The sequence below is a fragment of the Amia ocellicauda genome, chromosome 8 (genome assembly GCF_036373705.1).
Source record: "Amia ocellicauda isolate fAmiCal2 chromosome 8, fAmiCal2.hap1, whole genome shotgun sequence".
In the NCBI taxonomy this organism is placed as follows: domain Eukaryota; kingdom Metazoa; phylum Chordata; class Actinopteri; order Amiiformes; family Amiidae; genus Amia; species Amia ocellicauda.
In genome coordinates this window covers 21,387,107-21,413,185 of record NC_089857.1, presented here as the reverse complement: position 1 = coordinate 21,413,185, position 26,079 = coordinate 21,387,107, and the positions used below count along the sequence as shown (strand labels likewise).

At 41.1% G+C, this 26,079-nt stretch overlaps 1 protein-coding gene across 6 annotated transcripts in view; it reads left to right on the top strand.

Annotated features, from left to right (window-relative positions):
- The first annotated feature begins 691 nt into the window (after positions 1-691).
- The window catches only part of atosb (atos homolog b), a 36,414-nt gene continuing 11,026 nt past the window's right edge, over positions 692-26,079 (top strand). For 2 of the 6 annotated variants that reach the window (XM_066710672.1, XM_066710673.1), the window contains exons 1-3: positions 692-806; positions 944-1,033; positions 19,529-19,687. The gene's annotated coding sequence lies outside the window, so the exon portion shown is untranslated. Of the gene's footprint in view, positions 1,034-19,223; positions 19,688-26,079 lie in introns of those variants that run through there. The other 4 variants (XM_066710675.1, XM_066710676.1, XM_066710674.1 and 1 more) reach the window with 4 other exon arrangements.

Here is a 26,079-nt window from a genome sequence, read left to right as displayed (position 1 = left end):
CTATACGTGCAAGCCTTGCGCGAAACTAATGTCAGACAAAAGCAGCACAATGATCACGTCATCTGCCCCCTTCAAAACACCAGATAATGCAGAAAGGGCTGCCAATGTCCTCTCCTTCGCACATGTCACACATAGCAAAGCAAAAGAAAGTCCATTGAACCTGCGGTAAAGGGGTTTTATGAGAAGAGTCCATTTTGCGCAGCAGAGGGACGGGGAGGCCGTGTGCCACTCGGACAGAGCTGGGAAACTCGGCAATCTGGGGAAATGCAGTTGTTTTCCTCCAGCTGTTCGCCCATCGGTGGCTGTAGCTGTGTGCTCCGCTCTGGGCCAGCTCGGCACGGCAGCGGGGCCCGGTCCGCCTCCCCGCCGCGGACCCCTCTCCGCCTCCCCGCCTCCCCGCCTCCAGCGCGGCCCGGCCCCGGGGCAGGCTGCGGAGCACGTGTACTGGGCGTGTCTTCGGGCGACGCGTCAGCGAGTCGGTCTTCACCTCTAGCCAATGAGCTGCGAGTGGGAGCCAGAACGCCCCGAGTCGTGCCAGAAATATTCAAATGAGCCTCCCCTCGAAGCTGCCGATTGGGTAGTGCGCCGCATGCCAGCCAATCGTGCGAGGCGGAGGCGGGTCGAAGCTCCTTGAGGATCACGCCTGTTTTAGCTGTAGATCCCGGAAGCGATGTTTTTAAAGGGCCAGAGTCAGGTTTTGGGGAGGGGGTGGGGGCTCTCTTAGGAAACAGCTGAAGGGAGACAGGGAAACTGCATAGAGGGACGCAGAGAGGAAAGAGAAGAAAAGAAAGGAGACCCAAGGAAAGGTAAGAGGAACACAAGACAGAAAGGGCAGCCGCTGAGGTTGAACACACACCTCACCTGCCCAGGCAGAACGACGTCATTTGAATGGAAATGTCATTGTTCTGTCTCTTCAGTCGCCCGTGTCTTCTGCTTTTTAAAGATCCTCCGGTGTCTCTGATTCCCACAGACGGAGGGGACGTTGGCTTAACCCCGTGAGCGCTGGAGCATCTGCGGCTACTTTGTGTGGAGGGTGAGTGAAACAATGCACAGACACGCCGAGAGCTGTAACATACAGGAGCATTTTTTGTCTGGCGTGTTACTTCTCTAAACTGGTTACGCGCTTCCCGGATTGACTTTCAAACGCACACACACAAGAAGCCGTTGTTCTCCCATTATACAGAGATCATACAGTCTCTAATGATTGCCCGACTGGCTCTTGTATCTGAGACTCAGGGGATCTCAACATAGCAAGGGTGCAGGGATGTGAGTCAGTCCATACATCCCTATATTGCCCATCACCGTTTTTTGTTTTTTTTTGTTCTCCAGAATTGGGAAACATCTCTTTGATCATGCATTTAATAGACAAATCTGACAGCATGCATCACATTATTGGGGAGCCAGACGGTCTGTTTTAAGGCAGCCCCATAGGGGGGCGTTTCTCTGCTTTGTCCAGTGAAATGAACACACTGCTTTCTTCTTTTTCTCCTCCATCGGTATGGTAGTCCATCCAATTTATTCTACTGATCAGCTATAAAAGAATGTGTATCCTAGGCCAAATGACCGAGACGCATTGGATTTGGTATGGCTATTTCACACTGATGGGTGTGTAGGAAGCACTGTTATAATAATAGACACTTATGAATGTATCTTCATGAAAACAGTCACTTTGCTGTACAGTTAAAGCACCATAGTCAAAGGGGGAAATCGCTTTGCCTGGCTGATTTCATAAAGCTAATCTCAAATTAGACTGCAGGAGGATCTGGGAGTGGTTTTAAGTGCCATAAGAGTTACAACGCAAAGTATGCACTGGTATATAATTATATAAAAGTGCTTGGTAATTTAGATCGGGTGATAGAGTGGGAATATCACATCTTCTACTTATTCAAGGTTTTTCAGTCCTGACCTTTCTTTAAGATTTGCTTTGTTTGATCTGCAACTTCTGGCACGTCTTTTTATTCTATGGTTTCTGTCAGAGGACAATACAGTGTAGCATAACCACAGCACTTGAGTAGCATTGGGCAAAGGGACTTGCATGAATGAAAATGTTCTGCATTGTGTTGTGTCGAAATCTGCTTCTGTCACATACCATTTTCCTGTGGCCGCTTTCAATTCTTCACTCTTAAAAATAGAACAAGATTTATTATGAAACAAACATGGGGGTTCTGGAACAATACAGAATCTTGCATTGTAGCTTATTTTTCCCCTCACCGCCTCAACCAAGTTACTGCCAGTTGAGGTGTGCATTGTTCTACACTAAGCTGACCATAAGAATGTGTTTGCCCAGCTACAGTAGGGCAACCAACCAATATCATTAGCCTGACCTGTTGGCTGGGTGTTTAATTACAGAGAGGCTCGGGTGTAAAATCCTCCACAAGTCTACAACTTGCAGATCACTGGATCAAATTCAAGCCTTTCTGCTTCACCAATTATTCTGGGAGTCCTATTGGAAGAGCTTTACTGAGTGAGGTAAAGGAAGGTAAGGGGCTCCTATTTCAGCACTGAGTCCTATGGCTCACATAACCTTTCAGCTTTCACCTCCGGGCCACCTCCCCCAGAGAACCAACCAAGGAATGTCTATATCTGCATGCACTCGCATACCTTAAAGTTGTGATTTTATCTAGTCTGATTGCTGGTTCTGTGAAATAAGCCTCAACTCAGTACTGAAGGTTACTTCACATCTTGCTCTCCGAGAGTGTAGGCCCACACACAGCAGTGTTCAACAATGGTATCAGTAAAGTTTATGTCCTTGACTGATTTCCATAGGTTTGATCTGTCGGAGACTTCAATCCACTGTTCACAATGTATATTTTATCAATTCTTTTTGAGATCATCATCAGCTGAAAGTGCTTTACAATGAGCCTAAAAGAAACAATTGATTTTCTGTGGGTTGGGAGATTTAAGTGAGTGAGTCTATGGAAAAACAACCGAGCAACCAAAAGATAAAGCTATGCCTCCTGTAAATACAAAATGACTGATATGCAGCTTTTTAGGTTTAATCTTAGTCTATTCAGATATCACTTTGAAGGAAAAATGCTTGGTAAACGTGGCGGCCACACTTTAGAATTATGTTTCTAAGATGTATACTGTTTTTTTTTTTGTTGTTGTTGTGATTTCGTGAGTTGTTTTCCTTACTAAGTCTGAGGATGTCCAGATGCATAACACATCCCCTGATGTCAACTTGCAACCTCAGGAACCCCAGGAACCCCAAGAATCTTAACTGCAGTTTTGAAATGCACTTATAAACACCCTTATAGTTGAGGCTACCAGCTTTCAACAATCTCCGTTTGCCCTACCTGCCCTTAAGGCTGTACTTAGCATTATTAAAGGTGGTCTGTTCCTTTATCGAATCAATCAAGGGTCTCTAACGATGGCAAAACAGAATCAAAGTGTGTGTGGGGGTTCTTGCTCTGCATTCTTTAGAGAAACTTATTTACTTTCATTTTAAGGAGGGTGTAGTAACTGGCTGCCCTACACATGCCTTCTAGATGGAATTAGTACTGCTAGAGAGAACCATAATAATGAAAGCACTTACCTGAAAATCAGGCCAAGGGAAGTTGGATGCCAGGGCCTAAACACATCTATTAAGCTCTGGCAGATCAACTAATTTCTAAATGGTTGTGGTCATTTAAGGACAGCTGGATTCTTTGTAAGATTTTCTGTGGTGTAAGCCCATAGCGCCCTTAAGACCATGTATAGGACACACCCTGGTGTTTTCTGCCTGCTTGTATTTGACCGCAAAATAATTTCATGGTTGACTGTCATTTAGCCATTTTTCTGACCGTAGTGACACTGAGAGAAGACATTGCATTTCACTTTATCCTGTGCTCCATTGACCCCATCCTAATTTGGCCAAACAAGGCACAAGGCAAGAATGTTGTACTTGTAATAGATTTATTTGTATATGCATTGTGCATAAATGGACTTAAAACACTCTTGTTTACTAATAGCAGAATAGTACTTCAATTATACTATAATATTTATTTTCTTAATATGGTATGAATCAGTAGGAGTTATAAGTTGTGTTTTTGTTTAAGAACATTCTAGACTATAGATTCCCATCTGATTCTCCAGAATGTTCTCCAACCTTCTGCATTAGAAAGTATGAATGTTGAGAAGCATGCATTAAGTGGAGTGACTGACTTTTCCTGCACACCAAATAACAAGCAAACCCCTTCAATGTGTTTATAATTAACTTTCATGATGTTTCAAGTGTTGTTATGTGTAGAAGATCTGAGGTCTAGAAAGACTTGGGGAAACACACCCACACATACACACAAGTGGGAGCATCAAGGACCCTCTGGGAAAGCGTTATTAGGGCTATAACTCAATTAAGTGGTTCCACTGTAGTAAAATGGCATGCAAATCGTCTGAGCCCTTTCTCAAATGTTCTGTTGTTGTTTTGTGTTGTTGTTGTTATTATTGTTATATTATTGTTGTTAATATTATTATTGCAGTTGTCGTTCTTGCCTCAGTCTCCAGGGTTTAAAGCAGCATTGAGAAGGTTGTAATTAAACTCCAGCACTATGCTGTGACTCAATCTGATCTCTCCACCCCTTCCTCCTCCTCTGCTGGCTCATTTCCCTCTTTTACCACAGGACTGAATGAAGCAGCAGATAAAAGCTCACCCCAAGAAGCATTTGACTGCTGACATATATCCACTCAAACATAACCTGCTTTGAGTAAAGCGAAGAATGAACCTCTACAGATGAGACTTCAGTTTGTATGTGTTTTGGTGTTTTAAGTGCTCAGGTTAAGCTGAGTAACTCATTTAGATAAATTTATATAGACTATATATCACTGCCATGACTAATGGAGATGTGGTCTAATTTTAAATAACACATACCAAGTCATATGTTGCCCATATCCCAGTCTCCATTGTGGACAATGGAGTGGGGAAATCTCCAGTTTCGTTATGCTTACTCATGTGAGGGTTTTCTCTTTCTGTCCCCTGCTTACCCAACAAACCACAAATAGTTTTTTCCTTGTTTTGTTTTGGTGTGGTGAACAGTAGCTAGTATCATTTTTTTTATTATTAGATTTGTTTTAGGCATGGGCCTTTTACAGTTTATTTATTAACACCCAATTATTAAATGATAAAGGATTACAAGAAAATCCACTCTATTTTATTAGTTACGATTTATTTATTTTTTTGTATATATATTATAAAATGACTAAATCCCCTTTGATTTTGTTTTAGTTTACATAGCAGAGCTATTTAATCTCCTTGCTTAAGTAGCACCTATGGATGTGGTTTCAAAATGACTGTCAGTCTTTCAGTATTATGAAGTATTAATTGTTAGTGGAGATCAACTGATGTTTCGTGCCCAGTTTGTCTTTGGGAGCTGCTGCATGTTGTGACTTGTTCAGACATGCCAAGGCATCCAACCTACATGTACTGAATCGGTTTCTTCAGAGCATCCCTGTGTATCATCTCAAAAGCAGTCAGTCGAATCTAATGCCAAGTTTCTAAAAGCAACTCCGAAAAGACGAATAAATTTGTCATTATCTTCCGGTTCTTAACTTCAATACCTATAATATTGATTAAATCATTTACATTCGGACTATGTTGTCTTTAGAGGCATGTTTGTTTAGCTATCATTCTAACAGATGCTTTGACATCTTCACTGTTGAATTCAAGACCACTGATTTAGATTTGATCGCCAGTCTAAAAATGTATTGATATTAAAAAGTCTGACCCTGGGCCATGTACAGCAACCCCGATGGGGAAACGAGGGCTTTTCACGTCTCTATTGTATATCCTGTCAGAGAATGGCTTGTCATATATGATGGATGCTTTGACAGGAACGTGATCTGAACTTAAGTAGTGTTTAAATTCTACTGCTTTGACCATATTTTACAGTTAGACATTCAAAAGCTGTGGGGGAAACGATATTGCCTGGGCACAATGCCACATCCAATACATTTTAAAATTGTTGCCCCAGCTCTGATCAGTAGTACTGTGTGGTATTTTCATGAATCAATGTTTTAATGTACTCTCCTATGATACATCATTGTAGAGCACATGTTGATTTACATTTATACTGCCTAGAGACATGTTCTGTGTATAAATGTCTTGTTCAATCTTCAGACATGCTATTATCATGCCGTTCATTTTGTTCATACACCTACATTGATGTCAATACTGTATTAACTGTATTCTCCTATGTACTAGCATATATTCAAAGATTTAAATGCCATGTGATTTGAAAGGTTTATATAATTGCGGTTCAGAAATGAGTTAAGCTCTTACTGCGGCACACAATGTGATCTCCATGGAGAATGATTAAAACCCTCCCTTGGGACCAATTTTCAGACTACACACTTGTCTTGGTATGTGAGATGGAATTGCTTTGGTCAATATTATACACACATTATGGCAACATTGGTGAACATTATAAATGCTAATGCTCATTTACACAGCTTTGATATACAGCATTGGCAATGCTTTCCAGGCGAATGCAAGAAGAAGGGGCTAGTCTTTGGTTTCTGAAAGGTCCTTGGGGGCAAGTCAAAGGGGACAGTGCTAAAAGGGACTTGATACAATCAGAGGAATGTGTTAATTAAGTGTGTCAAGCCACTAAAAACAGATCCCCATTGGGTTTTTACAAATGCCTTTCCTTATTACTTATGGTTCATTAAAGCAGTAGAGTAGTGAGGGCAACAGCAGATGTTTGGAAATTATTTATCAATACCTTAAAACAATGCTGTAAAAACCTACACAGGAGGAATATGTAATAGATAAAATGTTCTAATTTCTAAAAGTGGCAACAAAATAATATCAGCACTTGAAATTTAGATCTAGTTTCGCAATGATTATAGGTGATTGATTTCTAAATATTAAAAATAAATATGAAAATGAGCATAACTCTCCTTCCAGTCTTTTGTCTTAATGTTTTTTCTTTCCTGCCAGTCTTTAATTTTTGAATTTAATTTTCAACTTTAATTTTCAAGAACCAGATATACACTGGCTTGGAATCAGGACTGGGATTTAGATTTATTATTGTGATTGAAGAACGACTGTCTGTATGATGTAATGAACAAGTCAAGAATTCAGACTGCACTCTAATCCAGGGAAAAGCATTTTTTCTCTCTCTCCTGTCTTCCTCCCATTTGTTAATTTGGCTGTTTTAGAGTGGCAAAATAATAACTTAGTTTGAACAGATGAGCTGTTTGATTCTTTGTCTGATGTGTGATTCATCCAATAGGTGTTAAATTGTGCATGGAGAGTGGTGCATGTTGTTCCTGTAAGCACAGTTTTATTGGTTCCCCATACAGTTTCGTGTGTTCCTTTTCAAGGTATCCACCCAGTCCCTGGCTAGCTAAGAAATAGTAAAACTATTAACTAAAAAATAGTAAATCTCTGGGCTTAGTGATCTCATAGGTTATGTTTTTCTTACTGGTGGAATATCATTTTATGTGTGATTTTGATGCATTCTCTATATTTTTCTCGGCGTATGGTGTTTCAAATAAAAAAATACATTTTAAACTACAGTAGGATTTTTGATGGGTTTGGTTGGGCTAGGAATTTTAAACTCCTCTGAAGTTACTTCATAATAGAAAAGTCAGATCTTCTCTGGCACAGCTCACGATAGCTTATTTATGTCTGCTATTCTCTGTGATGCTATTAACAACTGTTACTCATTCTGGCTTAACAAGAAATAGAAGGGTGTGTGTCTGAGGTAGGCTTATGACATGGTCTTAATACTGATTAATAACCAACTTTAGAATGAATCGATATGGAATTTATTGCATTTCTGCTTTCTATGTATCGTTATTTCTTCTGAAACAATGTTAAAATGATTGTATTTATCAGAAGTTGTGGGTAACATTGTTCATTGCTCTTTTGTGTTTGGCTTGGGTTTGTGCAACTAGTGAATACTTGTATTCTGCATATAACTTTTAGATGATATTTTTAATCTGGCAGATCTGTGTATGTGTCCACATCTGTTTAAAAATAAATAAATAAATGCAAAGTGTATGTTAGGTAGAAATTCTTCATTGCACTGTACCGATCTCTGGGTTTCCAGGTTGTGCCACATGAATGCTGGCACTTGTTTGATGTGTAGTGCGTGCTTCTACATGTCATTAAGAATTAAAGTGTTTATTTCTGCGTGACCTCATGTGACTGCCTAACCCTGCACCAGGTTTCATAGAGACAAGCTCACACAAAAAAGGAACTGAATTGAATGTGTGAGACAGACAGACTTTAGTCTAGGAAGAACTTTTATGGAGTGATGATTTTTAGTCTGCACTTCCCAATGGTCTCTCAATACTAAGCACCAGGTTTCCAAAGCTATTATAAAATGTGAGAGGGTAATAGACAAGTCAAGCAAACAAGCCATACTGTCCTATATTAGAAAGGATAACCCCTTATTCTGTGGATGGCTCAATATGTAGAACCTCACTTCAAGATCAGTCTCGGCACATAATCCCCAGACTAGTTATTTGATTATCAAGATCTTAAGTTTTCCCACTGCATGTGGCAGTAATTTGTAGAACACCATATCTACAATATGTGACACATGTAGATATTGTCTTTACACTATTTAGCAGGCACATGCTTGTCTCAAAAACCAGAGGCATCTTCTGTTGTTGGTAGATAAGCGAGTACCCTGCTTGGGGCCTAATACTTTTCTCATTAATATTCCGCCCTGGTCTGCTGTTGTTGTGCTGTATGCTTGTTGGGTATTCCTCTTGTGTCCGTTTCATTTTAATTCTCTCATGGATTCATATATATGAATAAATGAGAAGTTTTAATCCAATTGTACAGGATAGCTATGGACAGGCCTTGGAATGTTTGAATGAAATGGTTATGATTGTCACAAAATATTAATCAAGAAACTGAAATCAACTGAAAATCATCCACTGAAGACAGATGAGTAAATTCCCATTACATAATTGTCTTTGAAAGGGACAAAGAATTTCACACACCTTTTGTCCTTTTTTTTTTTTTTGCCCCCCCACTTCATTGCAAATGCGTTAAACACCATCACATTCATGAGGCACATAGCAAGACGGCCATGGTTAAGCAACCATTTCACTCCAACTATGATCTGAGTTGAGCAGACGTTTTTCTACAATTGCCCCCCCCCTCAAAAAAGACATGTTGTTCCTTACATGAATCTTGATCAATTGAACACTTTGCTAGCAGTCATTAAACCCACCAGAAGCCCTACAGCCTGCCTTTAAAACTATTTGTTTCCCCATTCAGCAGCTTTTTGTAAGTGTTTTATTAGACTTTGTATTGATTCCACTCCTGTTAGTTAGCAATAAGCTGAGAGTAGGAGTTTGAGTTGCAAACAGTAGTGTCTGTCTTTGTCATATTTGCAAAATGCACTAAGATTTAATTTTGTGCATTTTTTGGTAATGAACTAGATGCTTTTATAAAACAATAAATTATCCCAATTTTAAAAGTTTATATTCAGAAGACTTGATGGTATCATCGCTAGTGAGCAAGGCCAGTAAAATCTATGGTGTGCTTGCAAGTTAATAAGATCGCAGTAAAGGTTTATAGCAGCAATAAAAAAATAAAAAAACTTTTTTTTTTTTTTAATTGTGTGTGAAGACATTAATTTAATATAATATACGCTGATAGTTATGTGTATGTCAAACTGCACAAATTGCATATACTTCCACAAAGATGCTTAAAAATAAATCTAATTTTTATTTGACGCTCTCACACCACAATCTTTTTGCAGCATTTGTCTGTCCATTCTTCGGATTTTACAATGAACGGATCATTTGAATTAGCTTTTTTATATAATGCAGACTGCATTGTACAGTTAGGTCCATAAATATTTGGACAAGGACACAATTTTCTTTATGCCACCACAATGGATTTGAAAGGGAACAATCAATATGTGCTTTAACTGTAGACTTCATCTTTAACTTGAGGGTAGTTACATCCAAATTGGGGAACAGTGTAGGAATTAAACTAATTTTTATATGTGGTCCCCCCAATTTTAGGGGCTCAAAAGTATTTGGACAAACTAACATAATCATGTGAATTGTGAGTTTCAATACTTGGTTGCAATGCTTGCAGTCAATGACAGCCTGAAGTCTGGAACCCATAGATGCTGGGTTTCTTCCCTGGTGATGCTCTGCCAGGCCTGCACTGCAGCTGTCTTTAGTTCCTGCTTGTTCTTGGGGCGTTTTGCCTTCAGTTTTGCCTTAGAAATCAAAACAAACCAATCATAGAGACAGCAAAAATATTTGGTACATTCTTAAAAAGAAAGAATGCACTGGTGAGCTCAGGAACACCAAAAGGCCTGGAAGACCACAGAAAACAACTGAAGAATTATTTCCCTGGTGAAGAAAACCCCCTTCACAACAGTTGGCCAGATCAAGAACACCCTCCAGGAGGTAGGCGTATCTGTGTCAAAGTCAACAATCAAGAGAAGACTTCACCAGAGTAAATACAGAGGGTTTACCACAAGATGTAAACTATTGGTAAACCCCATAAATAGGAAGACCAGATTAGAGTTTGCCAAGAAACATCTAAAGAACCCTGTACAGTTCTGGAACAACATCCTATGGACAGACGAGACAAAGAGCAACTTGAATGATGGGAAGAGAAGAGTATGGAGAAGGGAAGGAACTGCTCATGATCCGAAGCATACCACCTCATCTGTGAAGCATGTTATGGCATGGGCATATATGGCTGTCAAGGGAACTGGTTCCCTTGTATTTATTGATGATGTGACTGCTGACAAAAGCAGCAGGATGAATTCTGAAGTGTTTAGGGCTATATTATCTAGGGCACTGGATGGCGCTTCACAATGCAGATGGACAATGACCCAAAGCATACTGGGAAAGCAACCCAAGACTTTTTTAAGGTGAAGAAGTTGAGTGTTCTGCAATGGCCAAATCAATCACCTGACCTGAATCCAATTGAGCAGCATTTCACTTGCTGAAGGCAAAACACCCCAAGAACAAGCAGGAACTAAAGACAGCTGCAGTGCAGGCTTGGCAGAGCATCACCAGGGAAGAAACCCAGCATCTGCTGATGTCTATGAGTTCCAGACTTCAGGCTGTCATTGACTGCAAAGGATTTACCACCAAATATTGAAACTCACAATTTAATTCATGATTATGTTAGTTTGTCCAATTACTTTTGAGCCCCCATAATTGGGGGGACAACATATAAAAATGGGTATAATTCCTACACCGTTCACCCAATTTGGATGTAACTACCATGAAATTAAAGTTGAAAGTCTGCACTTAATCTTTTTTCCTTTCAAATCCATTGTGGTGTCTACAGAGTCAAAATGATGACAATTGTGTCCTTGTCCAAATATTTAAGGACCTAACTGTATATCAACCACCATCTTGGGCATACCTCTCTGAGTGCCCAATGTATACAGCCCCAACAAGATCTCAACCAGCTAAGCCACAAGCCTGTGTCTGAGCATTCCTCCGAGTCTAGGGGAGTGATGCATCTGCACAGCCTCGCACACACCATATAAACCCTCTTGCGTATAGGGTAGCATGTGAACTCCTTGTTCAAACCAATGAGACTGTCCAGCCAAAGTGTTTTACAAAAGAGAGTAGAGGGTTTAAAACGCTGCCCTTGTGTGGGTGATTGTGCTTTGCTGAAGCCTCATCAAAGTGTTTCTGCGACACTCCCAGTGAATCACGTTCCAAGCGATGGCCCACAAATTCCCTCCTTGCACTTCCAACTCTTTGGGGAGGGGGGTTATGCTGAATAAATTCAGTAACGATTGTTCCAAAGTTAAGGTCATGTTGACCAGTCTCTTCAATTCCCCTCAGGATTATCACAATCTGAATCTGGCTTTATTGAAATCTTCTTTCTTTAAAGCTGCGGAGGCTTATAACTTACTGAGTTCATCCTTGCTTCTCTTTGCAATCCTTCTGCAGTTGTGTAGGAACCATGTCTCTGACAACTTCCTGTTGTAAAATGTGATTTTCAGTCTCTCTGGCTCTGAGGATGGACTCATCTTTTACAGTGACTCTGAGCAATGTCTGGAAAGCGATAGAGAGTCCCTGGGTTCATTAACAGCGGGCCGTTGTCCTTTGATGAAAACTGACCTTTTAATCTTCCACTAACAAAGGGGACTGCAGATGTCAAGCTAATTGTGTCAAGTTGTGATTTACACCATTTACTATTATTATTGTTGTAATTAAATGATAATGCAGCCTTGTGGTTTTTCAGCTACAAACGTTCAGCAGCTCATGTGATTGTACTGCTTTAATTGTATTGATAGTTCATCTCTCACTTCACAGGATACATTGTTTAATATTGCTTGCACCAAATAAGCACTTTATCAGCATGCCAAGGGCCATGTGGTATCATGAGTTTATTGGAGGGGAAAATATCTCACTCAATTCACTGTAGAGAAAATACTCCTGTTTAAATGTATTCTCGAGAGAGGCACCTTGATTCAACAAAGCAAACATTTTTATTTTGTATTTCATTTGTTTTCATTTAATATGCTTTGAGGAAACAACAGAAACAGTGTTTTTGTATTTCATGTATAAAGCTTCTCTTTGAAATGAACAGCAGCTGCTAACTTCGCACCGCATCAAGGTATGCATTTCCATTGGTTCCTTTGATTTCAAAAAAACATTTGACTACCATTAATAAAACTCTCTTCAAAATCGTCTGACACCAACATCAGTGTTGTACATTAAACACACTACAGATTATTTCACCTGAAGGTGAAATTAAACTGTCGTTCTCTCCATTATGTATGTTTGCATTTTTGAACTTTTTCTCCATTTCCTAGGTAACCAGCATTGCTTTGCACCCCCTAGTATCCTGGTTACAGCACTCAGTTGGTTTTAGTTGAATTAGCTGAGGTTTCTCTGCATTTCTAGTGTTTCATGCGTACCTTTTTGTTTCTTTTTCACATGTACAGCGAGTTTAAATTCAAGACTGTGTCTTTGTACAGAGCTGAGGAAGAAACGTTGAAGTAGTTTCTCTGCTTTTCATCTTGAAACCTAAAGGAAATGAAGTCCCAGTAGGCAAATCTGAGCATGATTACCAACAGCAAACAACAGCTGCACAACCAGAACACAAGTTGTTCAGCAGAAAGAGGGCAGAAAGAGGTTCAGCCTAAATTCCCTCTGTTTTCTGCTCTGCATGTTATCTCAACCAGTTCTCCAGAAACATTCCTGCAAGAGACATTAGGGCCAATGTGTTATGCCTCCAGCCTTCTTTCATTCTTACATGGACATCCCAGTGCTGTCACAGTGGATGTTCTCCGGATTGCTGTTTTCTAGGGTTGTGCACTTCTTCAACAGGGGTGTTGAAAGTTGTAGAAAATACTTTTCACAAGTATGCAGCACTGAATCTGTTTTTGAATCTGTCTCACGTGCTAGATTTTTCATGTTTTAAGAGTGTCTCTAAAAACTGTTTCCTCTCCCCTGTGATCTGGACCGTTTTTCCTGTTTGGAAGTCAGAAGGAATAGGGCGCTGAGAAAAGGCCGAAAAGAGGGCCTTTTCTGAGTGACTGGTAGAGTGAAAGGATGTTGAATATAGACTACAACTTCAACATTTAAAATCTATACAAGAATACAATGCTCAATGCCTTCCTCTAAACTGTGGTGTGAGCTTTTCTATTTCGATGTCAGGTCACAGCCTCTGTTTATGAGGCTTGTATGACTGAGTTGTGTGGGGCTGCAAATGGCCTATTGGAGGAGATCTGCCAAGAGATGGCTATGGTATAAACTAGGTAAAAATTAGTCTCCTTTTCCCCACAGATCTGTGTTCTGGGGATATGGGATTTTTTCCAATTCATTAAGTTGAAAGTATCCATTGTAGACCCCCCCCCCACAAACACACACACTTTTGCTTCCCTCTCTCCAGTACACAGAGACAAATTAAGAAATCCGTAGCTCTCTGCCCACTCTAAAGTGAAATCGGTAGAGACTGCTCTGTTGCTGGGCAGCCGGTAACATCTGGCGCTCGTAATCAGTGAAAGATATAATGAGCCGTTGAGTCCCGGATGAGTGAGTTCGGTCTGTGCATCCCCACACAGTGTCTCGGGGTCTCGGATCAGGAGACGTAGCTCGGACCCAGTGGGGGTCTGATGATTGCTTCTCTCAAGACTTTTGCAACAACAGATTGCAATTTCCCCCATCACTCCTCTGCAGGTCTGAACAATGCTTAAAAGATTAGTGCACAGATTTGCAAACCTGCTTTGTGATCTACGGAGACATGGTGTAGTTTGGGTTTTCAAATTCGAAAACCACACGCTCCATTTATTTGAATTTGTTGGGTCGTTGGGACATTTAGCAAATGAGTCCAGCAATATATTTGATTAAAAATGTGAGGACTGATGTAGGTTTTCTTTCATTCCACTGTCAATGGATTCTGGTCATATTTGGACTGAACACAAAGACCTGTTATCAAGGGTAGTGTGGGATGTAATATTCTCCCTGGCACATCTCAAGGATCAAATCATCCCACAACTAAGGTACTGAAAAACTGGAATGTCTTTATCTCTGATTCCACAGGCATTTGGACATTGGTGTTTTGCTTTTGTTCCTTTTATTTATTTTTGGATTGTGACTTTAAGGTAAATCGCCTGAGTTAGTGCATGATTTTATTAAGTGCTGTTTTAGCACATTTGGGCAAATTGGTTTACTATTGTCAAATGCTATTGATTTTCTCGGTTTATGAGCTTTATTGTAGAGTTCAAGTCAATAGGATTAATTTGTCTTCTGGGTGCCTTATAATGTAGCAGGAGTATCCAGAGAACACTGCTGTAAATTCACATTGATTTCAACACCAATATTCAACACCAAACCTGAATAAGGTAACTTCTTCTTGACGAAGTGCAAAGACCGACACCAGCTTTATGACTTTTTAGTTTCATTGTATTTACTTCAGCACCTTTATTTGAGCACATCTCGGAGAACAGAACACCAATACAGAGTGTCATAAATCAAGATTTAGACTGGGAGTGCATCTACAGCAGGCAAGTTAGAGCACTAATGAAACCTACAAAATCGCACTGTGGACGTCTGCACTCAGATTCCTGAAGAGTGAGAACACGGAAGCGTTTAGCAATGTCTCTCTATCATTGATGTCATATTTTGCATACTGTAAATATTTTGAACCCTTCTGATGTGAACGTGCTCTTGGCTTCTGTCCAGGGGAGGGCCACAGTCTTTTCATTCCACATGTATGAAGTTTGTTATGTTCAGGTATGCTTTGTGTGCTCTGTGGTTTGTGAAAATGCTGGGTTTTGACATTTCTGGCAGAAGTCAGTGTGTCATTCTGCAGGCATGGCAGCATTTCAAGGGGTGATAATAGAGATACATGTGAAGAAAGCCCATTAAAAGTCCCTGTTTGTGACACAGTTCAAATCAAGGAGTTTATCATAATAAGGCTTGTTCAAGAGAGAGAGCTTTTTTTTTTTGTTAGTTTTTTTACCTTTTTTAAACCGCTGAAATGTTCTGCAGATAATCGATGGATAACATTGCAATAGATCTTTAAAATGTAATGAGCCTACTTTAACAACTGTTATTAATCAATAAGCACAACTAAACATACCGTCAGGTGTGTATCCCATCTGCATTTTGTGATGATGCTTGCTTTCAAGCAAGGAACATTACATTAGCTCTGTATTAAAATTTGTGTTGTTTTTTGTATGTTCAATATGGGTTTATGAGCTTAAATAATACATATGATTTTGTTATTTGGTTTGTAAATTGTTTTGCAGAAAAGGCACTTTAGAAATGCATATTTTATTCATTGGTATTGTAATGTGTTGTATGGTTCTGTCTCAAGTATCTATTATTTCTGAAGAAGCTTTTTCAGGTAAGAGCTTAATATAAAATATAACTTAAGAGAAAATTCAAGAACAACACAATGGCTTTACACAAGGATATTGAAGAGGAGAATAATCTTGTTCTAAATTAAGCACACAACCTTGGATGGCAATTTCATTTCCAATTCTGCCTTTTCATATCTGAAAAAGTTTAATTGGATTCGTGAGGCTAAGACTTTTTAGTGCCAATAAATTAAGCCTAGTGGACATTGTAATTGCTGTGTGTTTGTTGCTTCCAAATGTAATTAACCATTGAGTGTTGGATAGCATTATTCTCTTGTCATCAGCTATTATTGGGAGGGGATGAAAAGACAAGGAAGTTGTTATGTATCCGTAGCAACATTTAATCGTAAAGATGGATTGCACAGTATGATCAGTGTTAAGTTACATGTTGCATCTTGCTTATCTGTAACATAGTTTCTTCTCATTCTACACTTTGTTTTGGAAGGCCTGCTATCTCCAATGTAACCACCTGAAATGTGTAACATGAAGTAAATGGCTCCATTTGTGAATACTAGAAATGGGAAAATACAAGAAATCTTGTGTCAAAGGACTCTTGGGGAAACAACAGGTTGAAAACAAGTCACTTACTCTAAGTTGGACCAATGCATTGAAGTGATCAGAAAGAGCTAGGAATCACAGCCCTGGTCCTGGATGGCCTCTGTGTCTACTGGCTTGTCTTCCAAACCAAGCTCTTGTTTGAACCCTGGATTGATTTATAGGTTGGATTATTTCATCCTTGTCTGTTATGTTCTCTTATATATCTTAAATGGGTGGAGATCATTCTAGTGACTGCAGAAAATGATAAACCAACACACACTAGGGTTCTCTGGAACCAGGGTTGGAAACCACTGAGGAGGAGGGACGAGTGGTTCAGTCTGTTCCACATACACTTGCATCCTCTACCCGGGTTGACCCTTCTCAGGATACGGCCTGGTGTCAAGCAGCCTCTGGGACCTGCTTTCACACTATAGTTTTGAAAAGTGGGTTGGATCTGCTGTTGTCTACTACCTGCTTTGCACACACATGGCTTCAACTGACTGTCTCAAAGATGTGTATGAATCCCTAGTAACCAGATTGAGATCTGAGTAACACAGGAAGTCTCATTGCAATCCTGCCATGTGTTGCTGTTTTAATTAAATCCAGGTGTTAACCATAAAATCTTTGTGTAATGCTGGGCATTTTTTGTTCGTCTTTGTTTCATAATTCCCTTTGCTGTATGTTTACCTACTGGTCTTTTTAATTGTGCTGATAAGAGTGGTTTTTAATTGGCAGCCTAGCCAAAAAGGAATATTTCAAGAATATGGGTCAAAGCTGTGAAACTATGCATCACAGTCGAGTAGCTAGCGTGACTGCCTGTCTGTGAGAGAGTGTGTTGTATTGTAGATAGAGACGGCACCTTCCTGCTTGTCTCTCCGCTCCAGCACACAGTTGCACTCCCAGATACACACATGGAGGGGGCGGACCGAGGGGCCGGCTTACATTAGTGCTCCTGCCCCTTCACTCCATGTAAGGAGAGCACAACCTCTTTGTTTAAAGGCACAGTTCCTCTTTCTGTAAAACTTGCAGATGCAATTTTCAGTATTGACTATACTGAATTTGTCTCAGTTTCACAACAGCAGAAACAGATCATTGCACATCAAGATAATTGAACTGCACATATACTTTTTTTAAAGCCTTCACTCTTAAACAGTGCTGTGTACCAGACTGCCTTGGAATCCAAAATGTTGCACTCCTATATATTTGTATTAACTTCCTTTCTTTAAATGAAAACACATTTTTTTATAATTGCTTTTAAGGTGCCAATATATTAATGTTTTACTATGTATTTATTTTAAATGATTGAAACAAGAACATGCCAGCTCTTTATGCATGTATGTACTTATTTATCTTTATTAATACTGCAAATTGTCCAGTGCTATCGAGGTGGAAAGGCATCCAGTATCTCTCCACTGCCAATGGACTGTAACTTCAGTTTGTGTAAACACAGTTAGCATTCATAACTAAGGAAGTGTATTACTCACCCACTTCTCTCTCTTTCTACTGGCCCCACCCTCTTCCCCCGGTATATATAAAGTACTTCTACTTTTTGGTATTCGCAACATCACTGGCCCTATCCATCAAATCTAGTAGTTCTCATCGTGACGTCAGGTTAGCATGACACACAAACACACAAACACACAAAACCGAAAGCCCTGGCAACAGGTATGTGGTTCAACATCCAATAGTCACTCTACTTTTTCTTCAAAGTTACTGTGTCTTTCCAAGCCGCAACACAGAGCTGAGGATTTTGCAAGAGTTTATAGTGCATATAAGAAAAAAATAGTAAGGAAAACAAGAAATTAAGCCAAACCTTTTTACAAGCACTCTTATCTCCGGGCCAAAGCCTAGTTTACTTTTCCACAATGGTGGGTGGCTCTGAAGAAATATCAGTGCTGCCTGCAATTAGGTAGAGAAGCATGGTTCTGGCTTTTATCAGACCCTGTGTGAATTGTTTCAGGTGAGCTCCAAAACTTACAACATTAGTATCTTGCACTGGGAAAAATATACAGACCTGGGAATTGGACTGAATAACCTTGATGAATTAAAAGTCTATTGAACCAAGATCTGTTAACAAGGCCCTTTTTTGTTTTTGTTATTCTGTTGTTATTTAGTTTGTTAATGTTATGTGCAAACCTGATTATTTCCGCCTTAATTTTTACCAGTCCCTGGGACGTGTCAGTCAGATAATGCTTTTGCTGGTAAACAGGGTGCTACCATTAATAAAAAATAGAAAAATAGAAAATGTAGCCTAATGGATCCAAAATTCTTGTTCCTGTTGAGTTACCTGATTTCTTGTGCTGTGAGTCTGAACCATTTTGAAATGATCTAGCTTCAAGCAATGCCTATTATCTAGAACAGATGTCCAGATATTTCCTTGCGACTATGGAGTGGCAAGGCAAGAAGGAAACGAGTCTCCTCCCGGTGAAATACTGATAAGTCTGATCCGCTTTGGAAGGTGTTTTACTCCTGAATGAAAACCCAGAAGCTCTCAAGTTTGCTCCTTGTCTGTTATGTTTTCAGTCATGTCTTGAACTGTGTGGGGGTGAGGGAAGAGTGGGGGTGGGTAGGAGGATTACAGACTGGGCGTGTAGTTGCATCTTTATTCTCCTGGGCTGCCTCTGTTGTGGAACACAGCTCTGCAAAAGGCGATGCAGGCTGAGCAGGTGGGCGGGACTAGCACCCCCACCCACCCCTCTGCCACTCCACAGGCTGATGGGCAGAGCTGGCTGCCAATCAGGGCAACCATTGCAATTCTCTCAGCCAATCTGTCATCAGTAATCCAGCCCCCATGTGTGCAAACACTGCTGACAGAGCAAGCTTGCATTTATCAGCTGGTAGGAAATGAGCTGAAAAGGCAAACTAAGTTGCAGCCGGTGAGAGAGCGAGAGAGAGGGGGGAGGCAGAAAGAGAGAGTGAGAGCGAGAGAGAGACGGGCTTCCAGTGTTAACTGCATTCATTGTATTCAAGTTATAGGGAGGACGGGAGAGGGAGAGAGAAAGGAGCGAAGGGGGCTCAGTGTGTGTGTGAATGTGTGTGTGTAAGAGCGGGCGAGCGAGCCAGTGAGAGAGGGAGAGAGAGGGAATACTAGAATAGCAAAACAGCCACTAAACTAAAAGCAGCCTGGCCTTTGCATGCATTTAAGGAGCCCTCTTTTCTGAGAAGTGTTCCCTTGCCATATCTTTTAGGAAACCTTGCTACTCACTCTCTACCTCCTCTGAGGGCTGGACATCAAGACCAGAAAAACAAAAACATAAACAATAATACTAAATAATCATCCATAATTGGGGAGATTTGAAGACTGGATTGATTTGGAGAGAAGACGGCGCAGGGGTCTTTTGGTGGGGGTAAGTAAAGACTACTGTGGTGGAATGTTGTTGTTTCTCTATGTTATGGGGATCCAGACTTCTCCTAAAAAGGCATGGCTTAACCACGGGAGAACAGGCAAGCACAGCCTAACCTCTAGAGAGTCCCAGTTGTTAGGAGAGACCCTGTGTAAACCTGCCTGTTCTGGGGAGGGGGGTTGCCTTCATGGAAGAACTGTGAAGAACACTTATGGCATACCTCTTGCCACTCTCCCATTTTCGGCGGTTAGTTCAGAACATCCAATCTCTGCTTTCCTGTTGGACTTTCTTAGTGTATTGACTCTATTGATGGTTTGTTTGGTAAGTTGATGCTGTGACCACTGCCTCCCTAAAGATACTCCCCTTCAGCTGATGTGAAACAGGACATTGATCTCAGGATACTGATCAGTGTTCAGTATTGATTTTATTCAAGTGTAAAAATAAAAAATAACCATGGAAATGGTACCAATTCATCTGAACATTTCTGAAAAGTTTAAGCATATAAAAATACAGTATATTACATTTACAGTTCCTAGATGTACCATACACCCTAATTAGATGTCATAAAATGTAAGCTTGAATGTATACATTATTTGGGATTTGATGTTTTTCGTTTACAATGTATATGCATAATTATTTATACCTGCCCTACAAATGTATTTTAGTTCTGCAGATCTGAAGGGAATCTCCTGTAGGGTTCCACCTGCTTTGCTACCTTGACTATGCATTGCAACATAAAAGTGGTGATACTATGATGATAAGTCTTGGTAATAAACTGTGGTCATGTGAAAAGAATCAAGCTCTGCACCTGCACAGTACATCCTGGAAAGCCATTACACATAACAGATGCATCCAATGGCCCTCAGATTGTTCCTCATAGCAAATGGACGCAACCTCACAACTTGCAACTCCCCAAGGTAGCCCTGGTGTTTGCAGCATGGAAGCCTAGTCTCTACCTCCTCTAGCCCCACCTGTATATCAAACCAAATGAAATGCACTCAAGATTTACTATAGTAACAAGTAATTCCCATGTATACAGCTTAAGAAGCTTTGTGCTCAATTTAATTTAATTTGTGTCACATTTGCACACGTTTCTCTCTGGGCACAAGCCTTGTCTTCGGGGGTGGTGAGGGGTTTATGGTTTTGGTGTGCAGAGATGAATGATGGAAGTAGTTTGAGCCATAGGTGTGCCAGCAAGGTCACCGAGAGACCAGAATGCATGGTTGCTTCCACACAGGTTAATATGGCCACAGTAAGCCACCTATTATGTCATTAACTGTTTGCTTTGCCATTCAACTTCTTCTGTTTGCTTGGCTTTGCTTTTGTTCCTGACAGGACACTCTTAAAATGGTACTCTAGCCTGACATCCCTGACCATCCCTCGTGCTTTTGAAATGAAACATGATCCCCAGTCATCTTCAGTGTACTTTTACCGCAGGCAGGATGTCCCCCCAGTACGCAAAATGGGCTCTAAATGTCGTCCAGGTGACTTGTAACTTGATTTCCATATGGAAGTGCAGTTGAACTCTGATCCTAGACCCCCAATAGAGTTTGTTGAGGACTGTCACAGGGAGGGAGGGGGGTTGGCACCATAGCCAGCAAGTTCTAAAAGGGTACAAGACTGTAGTCTGCCTAGCACAAGCCAGGACGGCACGTCTACTCCTGAAACCGAACCCAGTCGCAGTATCATTTATACCCAAGATCAGCACACAGGCTGTCTGTCTGTCCATCTCCGAGTGAACCTCAGAGGTATGAGATTATACTCCTTTCACTTTGAAAATAAATAAATGAAAAAATTGTTTCATTATCGCGGGACTTGGTTTCACTGCTGGTTTTGATTCAATTTAAAATGAAACCTTCAGTGTTCAAAATAATCCTCTCAGTGTTTTCTTTTTCCCCCACCCCTGTTTATTTAATAGATTTTTCTGAGTGTGATTGCTGAAGATTTAGGTCTCTATGTACTCTATGTATTTGTTTACATTTTTTTAATCCAGTGAGCAAGTAGCAAAATGGGCCTTGATCCTGTTAATCATATGTGACTTGGTCTCCTTGCAACACTGGCGTTGAGTTAATTTTCAGTTTTTCAAGTGGATGCTCTGCTTCTGCTGCTTTTTCACAGGAGCACTAATAAGGCTGTGATAGATTTGGTTAAAAGTGCCCCCGGCCAACCAGTACACTGCTTGAAAGAAGCCTCCTAGCCTAATGACTTTTCTGTGGCCTGTTTCACCATTCGTAATGATTTCTCCATGCAGGGAACTTCATAGCTAGGTGGTGGCTTCTGTTTTCACTATCTACAGTCTACCTGAACTCTGAATTGTCTGTCTAATCATGTGAGTGTATAGTGCTCCTATATTAGGTGTATATTAGATTTGGTATACAGTATAGGCCAACAGTGTGGAGTATCGGTTAGGACTCGGAAGCGAGGGTTGTGGGTTCAATCACAGGTGGGGGATACTGCTCTTGTACCCTTGAGCAAGATTGCTCCAGATAAAAACCCAGCTGTAGAAATGGGTAACTGTATGTACAAAGTAATGTGCCATTTTGTAACAAGTTGCCCTCCATAAGGGTGTCTGCTAAGCAATATAATAATAATATTTGAGGTTTAAATAGCAGTGCTTTTTTCAGGAGGTGTTTTCTGATTGCAAAAGATTTTACTGCTAATATTTTGGAAAACATTAGAGTCACCCTAGCTACTTTATATACCACAAATCTAAAGTAATTTGCCTGATTTGTAAAGACGAATCCCTTACAAAGAATGTTCAAATGTTCTCTCTTCAAGCATCCTAAATGTAACCCACGCAGACTTAATTTCCTCTCTCGGGTACCACTGCTATTCGGCTCGTGTGGACTGGACTGCTTGCAAAGGTGCACAGCGAGCGAGAGAGTTAACAGAGCTGCGGCTGCTGCTGCTGCTGCAGTGTCAGAGTCGAGCCTCCTCGCTCCAATCAGCCTCCTATTTCCACTGTCAGTTGCTCTAATAGCGCTGCCAGTCACGCCAGTGTCTCAGGTTGTGGCCGCAGTGCACACTGATCTTATCTCAGACCTGCGCTGTGCTGCTGCCTGCACGCTACACGCGTCTGATCAGACTGGCGACGGCTTCCGCTTCCGAACTGTTTCGGGGTCAGACGTACAGTGAGCAGAAGGAGTGTCTGTCTGTGTGTCTGTTTGTGTGTATGCGTATATTTGTATTTGTATAGGTCTGTGTGTAGAAGGCAGACAGAGGGTTGTTGTTGCTCAATGGCACAGTGGCTGTTGTCTCCTCCTGGGGTAGAAGGTTGGCAAAAAAGTTTTTGCTAATTTGTGTTTCAGCTTTAATTGATTCTAGAGAATTGTGGTGCAATTTAGGTTGTTTCTACTAAAACTGTGCATAGTGTGACCTTTTCACTTGCTCTGAATTTGATCTTGTCTATTTCCCTCATTGTGCAGAGTATACATTTCCATCAGTACTGTCATGCCACTTGTGGTTTGGTTTGTGTGTCTGAGGGTGTGGTGCTGGGGTCCCATTGTAGACTTTCCATTCAATGTTCAGCCAATAAACTGCCATTACAGGGAGCTTAGTCTGTCATCACAGCAGACTGAAGTGTCCTTCCTACACTCCTACAGAAAACTATATGCTAATGAACGATTCAACGGGTAGAGAATTGTTTTTATTTTTATTATATTCCTTTCCCTCAGGTCAGCCTATGGTTATGGCCAAGGTCTGAACAATAACAGTTGTGACAATACATCACGAAGTAAAGCCTAATGACTTACACATGTAGAGTGGCGAGAGCAGGAATGCAGCAACAAAATCCATTCCCTAATGGGCGCTGATGGCCTTTAACCAGAAGAGGAAGGACAGACATTTTGAATTTGACTACCTAGGCATGCTATTGATAAGAACTCACTGGACCCCTCAGAAAACACTGACGGCTGCTTCCAGGGCTTTAAGAGTTGACTAGGCTGGGAGCAAAAAAACCTTTCTGTAGTTTTGGAGAGAGAGAAAAAAGCCTCTTGACAGGAGGGCCTCTTCAGTAAGCAGCAGTGAAAACTCTCAGATGCATTATGAAGCTCTGCCATGCCAAGAATCTCAGGACCTGCTATATTGGCAAGCTAAGACTTTATCAATGTAGTGGGTTTATACCGTGTCACTGACTGTGCTGCTCTCGGTTGCGCTGTGCTGGATTTTGTCCCTATATACTTCTTTATGGTACAGTAACAACCGCTAATTACATTCAGCACACTGGGAGCCCAGTCTTGGTTTCCTTTCTGTTCCCGCAAACTGTGTCTCGACTCTCTCCTTGTCCAAGACGGACCACTAACAAAAAGCACCTTTTATTGTGAACCATCAGAAGAAGACAAAAACATCCGCTTAAGATGAAAGCTGAGCCTGTAGAAAGTGTGAATGCGATACAAGGCCAGTCTCACTCTTCCACTTTAATCTCACAGCTAGAATATGTTGTTGTATGCTTCACACCAGTGTTTCGTATTTGTATTTAGTTTCAGATCATGTGTTGAACACGTGGAAGAACATTGTAGTATTCACTGATGCTGTTAAGACGGAGTTATAGAACAGATATTCCATTGGTTTCCGTGGCTCTGGGCTCTGATTCATATAGCACACATTATCAGTGTACACAAGGGTAATATTCTATAGGTGTGGTTACAATTGATTTATCGCTTCTCAAATGTTGCTTTCCCTTCTTTAATTCCTCGACACTTCAGTAAGTCAGCTTCACTGTCTTATCCAATCTAACCAGTAAGCTTTCTTTCTTTCCCGATGCCTTGACTTGGGTGACAACAACGTGTCACAGTCCCTCAGTGCCTCTCTGTTGCTACTTAAAATAACCCCCCTGCCAGTCCCTGAGCTCTCCCCATTGAGGCAACCTCTGGCAGTCCCTACAGCTTACACCGGTCCCCCTCTCCCCTCTCTCCTCTCTCACTCTCTCTCTCGTAGCAGGGCTGCAGTGCTACAGAGCATGCAGTCAGCCCACAGTGTGTCAGAGCTACTAAATCTGCTGTAAAGCAGAGCTGCGGGGAGGCACACGATCTGTTGTGGAGGAGCAGCAGCAGCAGCTTTTGTCTGGCTCTCTGCTGTTGCGTGTGTCTGTGATTGTAAGCGAGCAAGCAGAGGGAGAGAGGCACACTGGGGATGGCTCCTGGTCTGCTTGTGATCTATCCCAGCATCCCTGACAACCAGAGCTCTCCACACAGGTGGGTTCTGCTGGGGAGAGGGGATAGGGGAGAAAGCAGCAGTTTGAGGAAGATCGACGTCTGCCATCAGGACACGAGTCAGAAAAATGGCTGTGGAAGGAGTAGTGAGCGAGTGCACTCTGACCTTTTTTTTTTTTTTCCTGCTTGGAGCCTATAGTGATGTGAGCATGGGTGTGTGATTTGTATTCTTTATTCATGATGTAAAATACTGTTGGTGAGATAGGTGCATGCCTTTGGGGCACAAGGGATTTTAGCCTTCTGTGCATCTAAGTGTGCATGTGTTTGTAATGTCATAGAGATAGGTTTGCATATGTTTCTGTCAGCTGTGATGCATCCAGACTTCCTTCCTTCCTTTTTTCACCCTTTCTGTCTACACAACTGCCTCAGCCAATACATATCGGCAATGAGTTCATCCGTACAGAATGCTACCCACACGCTCAATATTTTTCATTTGCATCCTGCCTATACGCAATACGATCGTAATATCGTTGGTCTGCCAGAAGTCTAAAGAGCTCATGGCCTCAGAGGTACTGGGAATCGACTACTGACCAAATTCTGAAACTAGGCAGGAGTCTTTACATGTTGTCCCTCTTGCAGCTGCAAATAAACTGTGCAGGAAATCGAAAGAAAAACAAAAAGAGTACATGCCTTTGGAACTCCTTTTGATGTCAGTTGAATCAAACTCTTTAAACCACTAAGAGCATCAGATAAGTGCATGGTTACGTCACAAACTGTCCACTGGTAGTGTATTGTGTTCTTCCTTTGTGTGCCACGTAATGAGAATGAGGGACTCATGCCTGAGATCATTGCCCCAGTTCTACAGTGCAAACAAACAATGCTGTGGACTATTGGACATGGTTTTCTGAAATCTGCCTGATTTTAGATTTTTGCCTTTTGTTTTTGCGTCTCCAAAGGTACTCGCGTGCCTTGGAGTGAAATGAACGTGCTGTAGTCTTATTTCAGGTAGTAGCCATAATTGCCAGTTAAGAGACGTGCAAATGAATCTTGTGACCGACCCTGAATTTCAAAGCAAATGATTCTGATGAACAGGTGGCTTTCTGCAAAGTGGAGTCCTTTCTCTCAAAGTGTTTTACTTGCATTTAGTGTTGTTTTGGGTCTTTATTTTTCTCTTGTATCCTCTGCTCGAAAGCTAAATTTGCAATGTAGGATCATGGTTATTTTTGTAAATCTCTTGCACCTAAA